General features: G+C 39.8%; 1 pseudogene; it reads left to right on the forward strand.

Annotated features, from left to right (window-relative positions):
* The first annotated feature begins 527 nt into the window (after positions 1–527).
* LOC125361684 lies at positions 528–1281 on the forward strand (annotated as a pseudogene).
* The last annotated feature ends 11001 nt before the right edge of the window (positions 1282–12282 follow it).

The raw sequence follows: 12282 nt of genomic DNA on the forward strand, positions 1-12282 counted from the left end.
AAAATCCAGTAGTTCCATCCATGTTTCATAGATGGTTTCCTACATCCTTTTACCTTGAAATCAATACTGGGGTTGCCATGAATGTCCAACTGGGACTGGTCACATATGTTTCTAGACTTTAGATTGTTGTAAGAACTAAATTTAAGGGTAGTCTACAAAACTAAATGCCATACACTTTATTACCTGAATTAAAGATCAGCTTGTCTACATGTCAATGAGAAATATCTGTCACAATCTTTATATAAACAAGTAGGAGTTTTCATTTCCATAGAGATATGCCTTCAAAGCCATCATATTCTAAAAGGCCTATAGATTTATTGAAATGTGGACTCATTCTCTCCCCAAAAACTTAACTACTCCCAGCAAAGCTGTAAACACAGTTACAGATTATGATATCCATAGGAAAAAAGAGGAATTAAAAAAATATGAAAACATACTATGGATAAGACAATTATAAACAGGGTTTTGAGGTATAGAGGGTAATTCTTCCTATTGATGTGAAAGTAAAATGACAAGAAAATATCAGGAAAGCTGTTTGGGCCATGCTCTGTAGCAGCTATGCGCCTTGTGATGCGTGGGCGGTACGGCTTCATCAAAGGCATCGTGAAGTACATCCTCGAAGACCCTGGCCGCGGAGTGCCCCTCTCCAAGGTGGTCTTCTGTGACCCCTAAGGGTTCAAGAAATGGACGGAGTTGTTTGTTGCCGCCGATGGCATCCACATGGGCCAGTCCATGTACTGTGGCAAGAAGGCTCAGCTCAACATTGGCAATGTTCTTCCCGTGGGCACCATGGCTGAGGTATTATTGTGTGCTGTCTGGAGGAGAAGCCTGGGGACTAGGGCAGGCTGGCTCGGGCCTCTGTGAATTATGCAACAGTCATCTCCCACAATCCTGAGACCAAGAAGACCCGTGTGAAGCTGCCATTGGGCTCCAAGAATGTCATCTCTTTGGCCAACATAGTTGGTGGTGGTGTGGTGGCTGGAGGTGCCCGAATTGACAATCTTATTTTGAAGGCTGGCCTTGCCTAGCACAAGTATAAGGCTAAGAGGAACTGCTCGCCACGTGTAGGGGGTGGGGCCATGAATCTTGTGGAGTATCCATTTGGAGGTGATAACCACCAGCTCATTGGCAAACCCTCCACCATCTGTAGAGATGCCCCTGCTGGACACAAAGTGGGTCTCATTGCAGCCTGTTGGAATGGGCAACTCCGTGGAACTGATACTGTGCAAGAGAAAGAAAACTAAGGCTAAAGGGATCAATAAAATATGTCTTTTGGCTATTAAAAAAAGAAAATATTAGTAAAGGTAACAGAACTTTGTTCACATACAGTGATAGAGATATTCTACTTTCATACTAATGCTCTCTGTGAGAAAAGCTGGAAAACTGACCTAACTGCATTTATTAGCATAAACTAAGGAATTACTGAGATATTTCACAGACATGGACTGAGACAAGGAGAGACAATTTTCAATTGGCTTATGGCCAGATTCACTCACAAAGCCACATCGAATGACCAGGGAATAAGTTGTTTTTCAATGCTCCACACTGCTTGCTGACATCTCCAGGGTCCCCTGAGAAAGTCTCCCTGTATATTCTTGTCTTCAGGAGTGTCCTGCAGAGCCCTCTGTAGAACTGGCTTAAGTGTTTGCCTGTGCCTCTGCCAGAAGGAGCCAACAAAGAAGTAAATGATGGGGTGGGCACAACTGTTAATAGAGGTTAGTAAAATAAAAAGCCTAAAAAGGTAACAAATGAAATTGTTAACATCAATAGAAATCTCATATATCAGGAAGTAGTTGATGCCATAGGGCAGGCCACAGAAGATAAAGACCAGCACTGTGAGCAGGATGGTTACATACAACCTGGTCAGTGACATCCGTCCAGAACCACAGAACATCCTTGCAGCCAGAGCCAGGCTGGATCCTGAGAGAACCACAGATAAAAACAGCAAGTATCCAGCAGTAAAAAGTCTACTTAATGGACAATAAGAATCTCCATAGTAATCTTGACAGTAATGAGTTAGCAAACAAGGAAATGGCACTGACAGTGCCCAGACGAGCACACAGAGGAAGGATGATGCATGTCTTGGGAGGTGGCACCGGTACCATAGGGGACACAGGACAGACAGGCAGCGCTCCAGGCTAATCACACTGAGGAAGCTCAGGTCTGCTGTGTAAGAATAGAAAAACCCAAATTGAATAACAAAGTGGAGAGAGACTTCCATGCTATCAGGGAAATAACTGATATATTCATCCAGAGTATATATAAATTGAAAGCAGAGGTAGAGGAAGTCAGCCACAGCCAGGTTTAGAATGTAAACTGAGATGGCATTTCTTCGAACCCGGAAGCCAAGGAGCCAGATCACAGTTGCATTCCCTGCCAGTGGAACCACATCAATGATGACTTCCAAGCATCGGAGCATTCTCATTTCCATACTACAAGTTCCTTTGTGGTTATCATTAGATGTTTCTGTAATTTCTGGAATCAAGGTTGGTGTGGTTGGCTCCATACTCAGACCTTCCCCACTGGAGTCCCTGAAAGCAAAAATGAAGCTTCAGAAACTCTTACGTAACCTCGGTTACTCAGCTTTACCCTGTAGAGTGATTTTCATTGTAAAGTGGAAGACAATAGAGTTTCTCAGAGACTGAGTAATAAGCCAAGTGTTTTCTGAGGAGAGAGGAATTAGTGAAGACATGTAGGAAACCTGCAGGTTGTCAAATGTCAAGAGATATTCTTATTCAGAATTCAAGCGAAGGAAAAGGATCTGTTGAAACTGGGGTGGAAAATTCCAGTAGTTTGAAAGGCATTGTATCTCAGCAGGCATTGACTCTTTCATTCTATTCAAGAGTCTAAGGGTTAAAATTTGTTTCCTTTACCAAAATTGAGAGATAAAGGATAAAACGACAAACTAATGCAACAGCAATCCTTACAAACTATATAGTGTAAACCAAATGTACTTCTCACGGGGGTGGAGGGCAGGAAAATGGGGTGGGGGCAAGTGAGGAAAACTGAGGGGAGAGGTAACAAGTTGGAAAAGAAATGTACTCACTCCCTTACATATGGAACTGTAACCTCTCTGTAAGCTCTCTGTACTTCTCTCTGTACTTTGACAATAAAAATATATTAAAAAATAAAAATAAATAAAAAATGGGTTTCTTCATTTTACCATAGATAGAACTGGAATAGAATGAGTATTAGTAATGAGTCCTGCTTCTCTGGTAGATAGATGAGCTTTTATGGTTTTTAATAAATTGAACTGGAAAATGAGAAGTTTTACTGATCCTACCCAAGGCAAATCACCATTGGAATCTCTAATATTAAGTTTATATATTTTCCTCATCAAACATGAAGTTCTATAAGGAAGAAATTATGTATATCCCATTAACTGCTACTGTTCCACATTGAAAATGTTTTCCATAGAACAATGTTGCTTTGATTTGCATATCTTTTATGGCCACTGATGACGAGCACTTCTTCATGTGCCTCTTGTCTGCCCTTTTCCTCATTGTTCAGGAGTTCCCAAAAGGTTTTCTAAGGAACATAGGACCTGAGAGTATCTCAGGGAATCTCAATCTTCTGGAGTCCCTGAGTAACCATTCCTTTCTTCTGCATGTTGACATACTATTTATTTATTTTTTTCCAGTCCTGGGTCCCAGACTCAGGCCCTGAGCATTGTCCCTGGTTTCTTTTTGCTCAAGGCTAGCACTCTGCCAGTTGAGCCACAGCACCATTTCTGGCCATTTTCTATATATGTGGGACTGGGGATTCGAACCTAAGGCTCCCTCTATTAGAGGCAAGCACTCTTGGCACTAGGCCATATCCCCAGCCCATGTCGACATTTTTTGTTATTTAGATTAAAGAATTGATCTCATTTTTCCATTGTATCTTCATTCTATTTATTTATTTATTGTGATTTTGTGATTTTTTTCTGGATAATTATTTGTTGTCAAACTGATGTACAGAGGGGTTACAGTTTCATATGTAAGGCAGTGCGTACATTTCTTATACAATTTGTTATCTCCTCCCTCATTTCCCTCCTCCTCCATCCCTCTTTCCTTCTCTCCCCCATGACTTGTTCAGTTGGATTACACCAAATGGTTTTGTAAGTATTGCTTTTGGAGTTGTTGTCTTTTTATCCTTTGTCTCTCAATTTTGATATAGAGTGACACAACCACTTTGAGGTAATGCAATAAATGGAAGGAATATGCTGTTTATTCCAATCTTTCTCTTCCCTAGGCTGTGTTGAGATGTCATAAGTCATATCCACCATATGATTTTAATGGCATTTTTTGGGATTGGGGAATGGGACCAACAAAGTCCTTGTTTAATATGCCACAGAGCATCCAGACGTACCTTACAAAATTGTTATTAATGTTCTTATGTAACGATCCTGCACTATCTCCCTGGCAAAACGTCCTTTGCTCATGCCCAAGACCTACTGCAGCAATGCTGCATCACCCTTTTCTTCTCTTAGTGGATTTCCCATTCCATTGCCCTTAATCCTACCCTCCTTCTGAAGGCCTACTCGACCATTACTAATTGAACCATCATTTATTTTGTCATTTGATCCATGAAAAATGCAATGTAGTATATTTTGAGAACCAAGGAAAAATTTGTTATTATATGATGTTAGATCTGAGAAATAATATAAACATACATATTTCCTTTGAAATGCACAGTAAGAATCACCATTTTTTTTTCAGTGTAACAGATCTGAGTGTGAAATGAAAGGGCAAATATGTGTCTTTGATTAATCAAACAGAGAAATCTGGTTAACACCATTTTACATTTCCAGAGTAAAGGTCACCAGCATTCCCTTCTCAGAAGGAAAATTCTGTTTTTCGTGTTCCCTATAGCCCTTTGAATAAAGCACTTCATCTTGGATGAAGTATGAAACTGAAATAAGTTCTTACCTTTCTTCCATTTTCCTGTTCAGAGCTGCGGATGTGACTTGTAGTGGAGAGGTAGAGCCTGTCTGAGGCTGAGCAATAACAGAATTCACTTCTTTGTTCTGAATTGAAGAGATGACAAGTGCTGGTGGGAAGCTTGTGATGAGTGAGGTTTATGAAGACGGCAGACAACCAGTGTGATTTTCTGTACCTGAACTGCAAGCAAAACAGAGACCACAGCATCTGAGTCACATTACTTCACTAAGATGATTCTTGGCATTTACTCTATTCTGACATCTATACCTGCCTCCGTCCTCCCATTTCATTCAACCCACTTTTAAGTGATTGCTGTTCTGTCCTTTAATTGCCAACTCCAACAATAGGCAGAAATATCAAGCCATTTTATCTTTCATTTAGGTCCTCATAACTAAATATTAAAGTGTGTCATTGGGCCTTTGCCATCCAAAGTACACACTGGCCTGCCTGCACTTTCTGTTTCAGTGGTCATAATAGTAGACAGGCATTCATTAGTATAGTTTTCTTCCAAATGAAAGAGCAATTTTCATAGGTTGAGAGGCTCCCAATATTCCATTTTCCACGTGTTCCTACTTCCTATTCTTACTTATTCTCATTTAACTTTGATTATTTTCCTTTACTTCCTTATGTGTACCTCCCTTCCCTCTCTCCTTCCCTCCTTCTTTTCTTCCCTCCTTCCCTCCTTTCCAACCTCTTTCCTTCCTTTCTTCCTTCCTTTCCAGTACCTTCTGTTTACATACACCTGCCCAGAAACCTGCATTTTATCTCCCATTGTATATGTTTCTGTCCCACCAGCTCCAAGCTATTAAGGAATTCAACTCATTTATCATGACATTATAAGGTTGAAAAGTAGATCAGGGATATAACAGTAGACTGGCTTTATATATCCACAGATTATTCACAATAGAAGTAAAAGCATTATGCATAGTATAAGTATCAAGCATATAAGTATGTTTTTAGAGTTGAATTTTTTTTTCTCTAGGTTCAAGGTCTTCAGCTTATGGCCTGAGCAGTGTGCTTTGGCTTTAATGTCAAGTGTAGTGTTCAACCCCTTTTTTCAAAGCTTCATTTTCAGTCTTTATGGTGGTTAATTGGCCTTTCCTGTGTGCGTTGGTGTTCAAATGTGATATGGCTACAGGTATGTGGCACCAGTGCCCACACTAGAGTTAATTTTCAAAGTTGATTTGATTAAGTAGATTTAAAAGAAGTTGAAGTGAAGAACTTCCTGGGTTGAAAATCTCCCAAGGAACCACTCTGCCCAGCAGAGATCTCACTCCTGTTGAACCTTGATGCTTAAGGATCTCCTTACTAGATGAAGCACTGCCTTGTAATTTCTTGTTCTGAGACGTAACTGACCAATCTAGTAGCAGAATCCAGGGAGCCATGTTTCTCAAGAGATACTCTGAACAGAAGTGATATTTTCCTACTGTCTCTCAACATGTGTCTATCCCCACCTCAATTGATCCCCTTCCTTGTAAGTGGTTTTGGTTTGCGAGATTCATCTGCCACCTGACTTATAATGAAAAACAATGAGTGCTTCTTCTTATAGCTCATATAGCTCAAAGAAGGAACCCTGTATGGGAATGTAAACATGTTCAGCTCCTCTGGAAAGCAGGATGGAGGTTTCTGAAAAGAAGCTAAGGTATTTCTGGACATAAGCCCAATCTGAGCCTCTCCCTTTTGTCTTCTACCTTCCTGTAAGCTATTGCTTTTCTGGAGCCTTAGGTTTCCATCTGTGAGCCTAGGCAGCAGTAAAGTTTCTTTGAGGTTTTAAAATGTAAGAATAAAGAGTATCATGTTGTTAGTCAAGATTCACAATGGCCTGGCTTTCCTTTTTCTTTCTTATTCTCAATGTGACAGTATTTCTTCATACATATTCTTTGAATCCTACTGTTAAGGTGCTTCTACTTGGAATTCTTTTTATTGTGTTTTCTTTTTCTTTCATCTGAGACCAACACTCTAACTTGTTATCTGATGCTGTTGCTCATTGGCTGTCTCATTGTGATCTGAGCTGCGCCTCCAAACCTTCTTCCTGATTTCTTATTTCTGTATATGAACTTTGAGCAGTAGTTGTTATGCTATTGCATTATTAGTGTTATGATCTTATTTTATTCATATTAATAATGGTTCATTGGAGCATTGTCATGCTCCCAAAGCAAGTACTTCTTCATTCTTCTCCTTAAGTTTTCAGTTATTTTTGTCTGGGATAAAAATTACATTTTCAAGTGTTAGCTCTTATGATTCCATTTTCTAAATAAAAATTATGGCTTAGACAAAATAGCCTGTTTTTGTGCCAGTGAGGGGGCTTGACCCAAGGGCCTCAAGCTCTCATTTAACTTTTTCACACAAGGCTTATGTACTACCACTTGATGCTCACACCTACTCCTCCAGTTTTTTTATTAATTAATTTGAGGTAAGAGTTTCTTAAATTTGTGTGCCTGGTCTGAGTTGGAGCTGAACACTTCAGCACTCAGCTTCTCCAGTGGCTAGGAAGACAGGAGCGAGCCACCAATACCTAGTATGTTGGTCATTTCAACGATATCATTTGAACAATAATGTATTTTAAGTATCCAAAAATTTGTTCACTGCTTTCTTCTGTACATTCTTTGTAATGATGTTGTGATGGACTAACCTGTGTTCTTTTCAAAATTGTGGATTAAAACCTTCAGAACCTCAGAAAATAGTGATATTTATAAACATAATTGAGCAATCATTTCCATAACACGGAGTTCATTTCACTTAGCATCATCTTATGTGATCAAAAGGGTATAGTTATTGGGACCTTGTGATGCTCTGCTATGACTTGCCTAAACCTGTACTAATTATTCCCAATAAGGGAGACCATAGAGGCCATGTTTCTTTGGGTCTGGCTCACTTCACTTAGGATAATTTTTTCCAAGTCCTTCCATTTCCTTACAAATGGGGCAATGTCACTCTTTCTGATAAAGGCATAAAATTCCATTGTGTATATGTACCACATTTTTCTGATCCATTCATCTACTGAGGGGCGTCTGGTTTGATTCCATATTTTTGCAATGACAAATTGTGTTGCAATGGACTTTGTTGTGCTGGTGGCTTTAGTGTGTTCTTGTTTGTGGACTTTTTGGTAGATGCCCAAGAGTTTGGCTGCTGGGTTGTAGGCGATCTCTGTGTTTAGCAATTTGAGGAACCTCCATACCACTTTGGAGAGTAGCTGAACAAGTTTACATTTTCACCAATAATGTAGTAGGGTTCTCTTTTGGCCACATCCCCTCCAGCATTTGTTATTGTTATTGTAACTCCATTTTTGTGACTCCATGTTAGAGGACTTCACCCATACCCATGAGAATAGTTCCTGAAAGTTTGATATTTAAAGATAGATGTAGCCTTTGCTCCACTTTGTTTCGACATAGCAATTATAGTAAAAAATTGTGAAATTGATCATAGTAATAAATTATAGAAATAATCACAGTAGTATTTATAGAAATGCCATGGTAACTGTCAGGTTGCTCCACTTAGGATTGAGTATTGGATTGTTTTTGCCTACTCATGCTTGCTTAGTTGTTATGAGGGGAACGTGGTAACAATTATTAAAAATGAAATTCGTATTAGTTCAGGCTGACTGTGAATTTCTGCTTTTGTAAATGGCTTGCTTCACCCATTTGTGACTTGCTTTGATTCCTCTGAGTTGAACCCCTGCATGTCATACATGACCATCTGCTGTACAATACATACTTTCTTCCTTTAGAAACCCAACCCTACCGAGGCTCAGTGCTGTTCTTAACCATCCTGATGGTGGAGAGCAGTTGCTGAGAATAGCTAAATAAAGACTCCTAATCCAATTGGTTGAGAGCTGCTGACTTTGTTGTCTTAGGTGATCAGAATACTACATAAGGAAAAGCCAAAAAATTGTTTCAAATTCCTGAAGTTGACATTGTGTTCTAGAATCTAATAGTTACACAAACTATTCCTAAATGGTTTCCAACACATTTTAACTAAAATCAAATACTGGGGTTGTAACAAATGTTCAAGTAGGACTTGTCCTACATGCTTCTAGAATTTAGATTCCTCCAAGTAAGAAGTAAAATTAACAGTAGTTCACAAAACGAGAGCACATAAATTTTATTACCTGAATGAAAGGTGAACTTTTCAGCAGATCAATGACAAATACCTTCAGAAATCTTTATATAAATAAATAGGAGTTTTTATCTTCAGTGTGAGTATGTCTTCAAGGATATCATATTCCAAAGAGCCTGATGTTCTAATTAAGTATAAACTCATTCTCTCAGGAATAAGTTCACTACATGCAGCAGTGCTTTAAACAGATTACAGATTATGATTCCCACAGGAATATGGAGGTAAAATGTCTGAAAAACTGTTGTGGATAGGAAAATTATAAGCTGATATTTTTGATGCCAGTTCTGGGACTTGGACTCAGGGCCTGAACATTATTCTTGGCTTCTTTTTGTTCAAGGCTAGCACTGTAGCATCTGAGCCACAGGGTGAGTTCTGGCTTTTTCTGTTTATGTGGTGCTGAGGAATTGAAGCCAGGGCTTTGTGCATGCTAGGTATGCACTCTAGAACTAAGCTGTATTCTCAGCCCTATAAACTGGGTTTTGTGGTGTATAAGAGAATTTTCTCTATTGAAGTGTAACTAAATCTAAAAAGTGTTGAGTAAGAAAATATTAGAAAAGGTAACAGAGCTTTGGTCACATATATTTATGTAGATATTCCACTTTTACTGAAATACTACCTCTGAGAAAAGCTGGAAAAACTGCATTCATTTGAAGATACTAAGGAATTACTGAGATATTTCAGAGATATAGATTGAGACAAGACAAATAACTGTCAGTTGTGTAATGGCCAGACTCACCCACAAAGCCATGTCTAAATACCAGGGCAGAAGTTGTTTTTCATGGCTGCACTCTGTTTCCTGACATCTTCAGGGTCCCCTGAGAAAGGCTTTCTCTGCATTTACTGTGTTCAGGAGTGGCCTGTAGAGCCCTCTGCAGAACTTTCTAAGGTTCTTCCTGTGCCACTGACTGAAGGAGCCCACAAAGAAGTAAATCACAGGGTTGGCATTGCTATAAACAGAGGCTAGTAAATCTAAAACCTCTGTAAGATAATAGTAGAAGTGGTAGATATCAATAGAAGGCACAATTTTTAGTAAGGAAAAAATTGGAAAGCACAGTCCACAGAAGGTTTAGACCAGCACCTAGAGCAGAACAGTCACTTACAACCTGTTCAGTGACATCCGTCGAGAACCACCGAACATCCTTACAGTCATAGCCAGGCTGGACGGTGAGACAATCACAAACAGAAGCAGCAAGTATCCATCAGCAGAAAGTCTACTTAACTCACACTGATTCCCATAATAAATGACAGAGACACTTGGGCAGTAATGAGATAGCAAAGAAGAAAATGGCACTGTTAGGACCCAGAGCAGCACACACGTGAAGGATGATGCATGTCTTAGGCCGCAGAATGGGTAGCAGATGAGACACAGGACAGACAGGCAGCGAAAGGAATCTGGGATATTCACTTTTTTTTTTCTTGCTAGTCCTGGGGATTAAACTCAGTGCCTGAGCACTGTCTCTGGCTTCTTTTTGCTCAAGGCTAGCACTCTACCACTCCAACCACAGAGCCACTTCCAGTTTTTCTATATATGTGGTGCTGGGGAATCCAACCCAGAACTTCATGTATACGAAGGCAGCACTCTACCACTAGGCCATATTCCAAGCCCTTCTTCATGCATTAAAAAAAATTGTTATTACAAAGGTGATGTACAGGGGGGTTACAGTTATGTAAGTCAGAAAAAGAGTACATTTTTTTTGAATAATGTCACTCCTTCTCTCACTCTTTCCCCGGTTTTCCCTGCATCCTCTCCCACAAGTTGAATTATTCATTTACAACATAGTGTCCAGTGAGTATCACAGCTGCACATCACAGTGAGTATCACCCTTTGTCCCACTATTTCTATGCTGCCTCTTACCCTCCCAAAGTCAGATAAGAAAATAAAAAAAAAGGAAAGGGAAAAAAAACAGAAACAAGTGAAAAAACTTCTTGTTTCTATTTCTTGAAGGTAATGTTGGTAAATATTATTTTATGTAACCTGATAGGCAATACTGGAGTTGGTCACAAGGCTCTATGCATTATAGTCAAACTCTCTGTCATTGACCTGATTTAGTCTACCAGCCTTAGTCTCCCAAGTAACTTGGACTATAGGTGTGGAGGAGTAACTTCAAATATGATATGAATGGCAAGACAAATTATAGGTAGAATCTGTAGAGGTGACTGAATTGCTGAAATCTCATGATAAAAATTTAGAAGGATGAGAAATTGATTTTTTTTTTTTATGAATGAGGAAAGAAAGTACTTTCTGGACATGGAATATACACCTGGTAAAGATATGATATTGTTGATATTACAGCAAGAATATCACTTAAACTTAGCTGATGAAGTCATAGCACAGTTCCAGAGGATCAATGCCAATTCAGAAAGAAGTTTTACTGGCTAAAGCACTGTCCAAAGTATCACATTTCCGGTGAAGGTGGCGCACAGCTATAATCCTAGCAACTCAGGAGGCAGAGGCTGAGGATCTCAGTTCAAATCTAGCCTAGGCAGAAAGGTCACTGTGAGACTCTTATCTCCAACTAATCACTCAAAAACTGGCAGAGGCACTGTGGCTCAAGTGGTCGAGTGCTACCTTGAGCAAAAGAGCTCAGGGACAGTACCCAGGCCCTGAGTTCCAGCCTCATGATCTACCCTACTGCCACCCCACAAAGCAGAAAAATGTGGGGCTGCTGGGTCATAGGGCAGTTCTATATTTAGCCTTCTGAGGAATCTCCATACTGCTTGCCAGAGTGGTTGAACCAGTTTACATTCCCACCAACAATGAAGTAGGGTTCCCTTTTGGCCACATCCCCTCCAACAATTGTTATTGTTAGTTTTCTTGATATATGACATTCTTACTGGGGTGAAATGGAATCTCTATGTTGTTTTGATTTGCATTTCTTTTATGGCCAGTGATGTGGAGCATTTTTTCATATGTCTCTTGGCCATTCTCATTTCCTCATCAGAGAAGTCTCTTTGTAAATCTTTAGCCCACTTGATGAGCGGGCTATTGGTTCTTTGCGGTTTTGTTTTGGAAAAAGGCAATTTTTTTAGTTCTGCATATATTTTAGAGATGAGGCCTTTGTCTGTTGAATGTCTGGTAAAGATCTTCTCCCAGTCTGTGGGCTTTCTGTTTATCTTGTGAGCTATGTCCTTTGCCGTGCAGAAGCTCTGCAGTTTGATGCAGTCCCATTTGTCCAATCTTTCTTTGATTTGTAGCCCTTCTGGGTCTTTGTTAAGGACGTTCCGTCCTGCGCCAAGGAGCCCA

Source organism: Perognathus longimembris, chromosome 13, assembly GCF_023159225.1.
Source record: "Perognathus longimembris pacificus isolate PPM17 chromosome 13, ASM2315922v1, whole genome shotgun sequence".
In the NCBI taxonomy this organism is placed as follows: domain Eukaryota; kingdom Metazoa; phylum Chordata; class Mammalia; order Rodentia; family Heteromyidae; genus Perognathus; species Perognathus longimembris.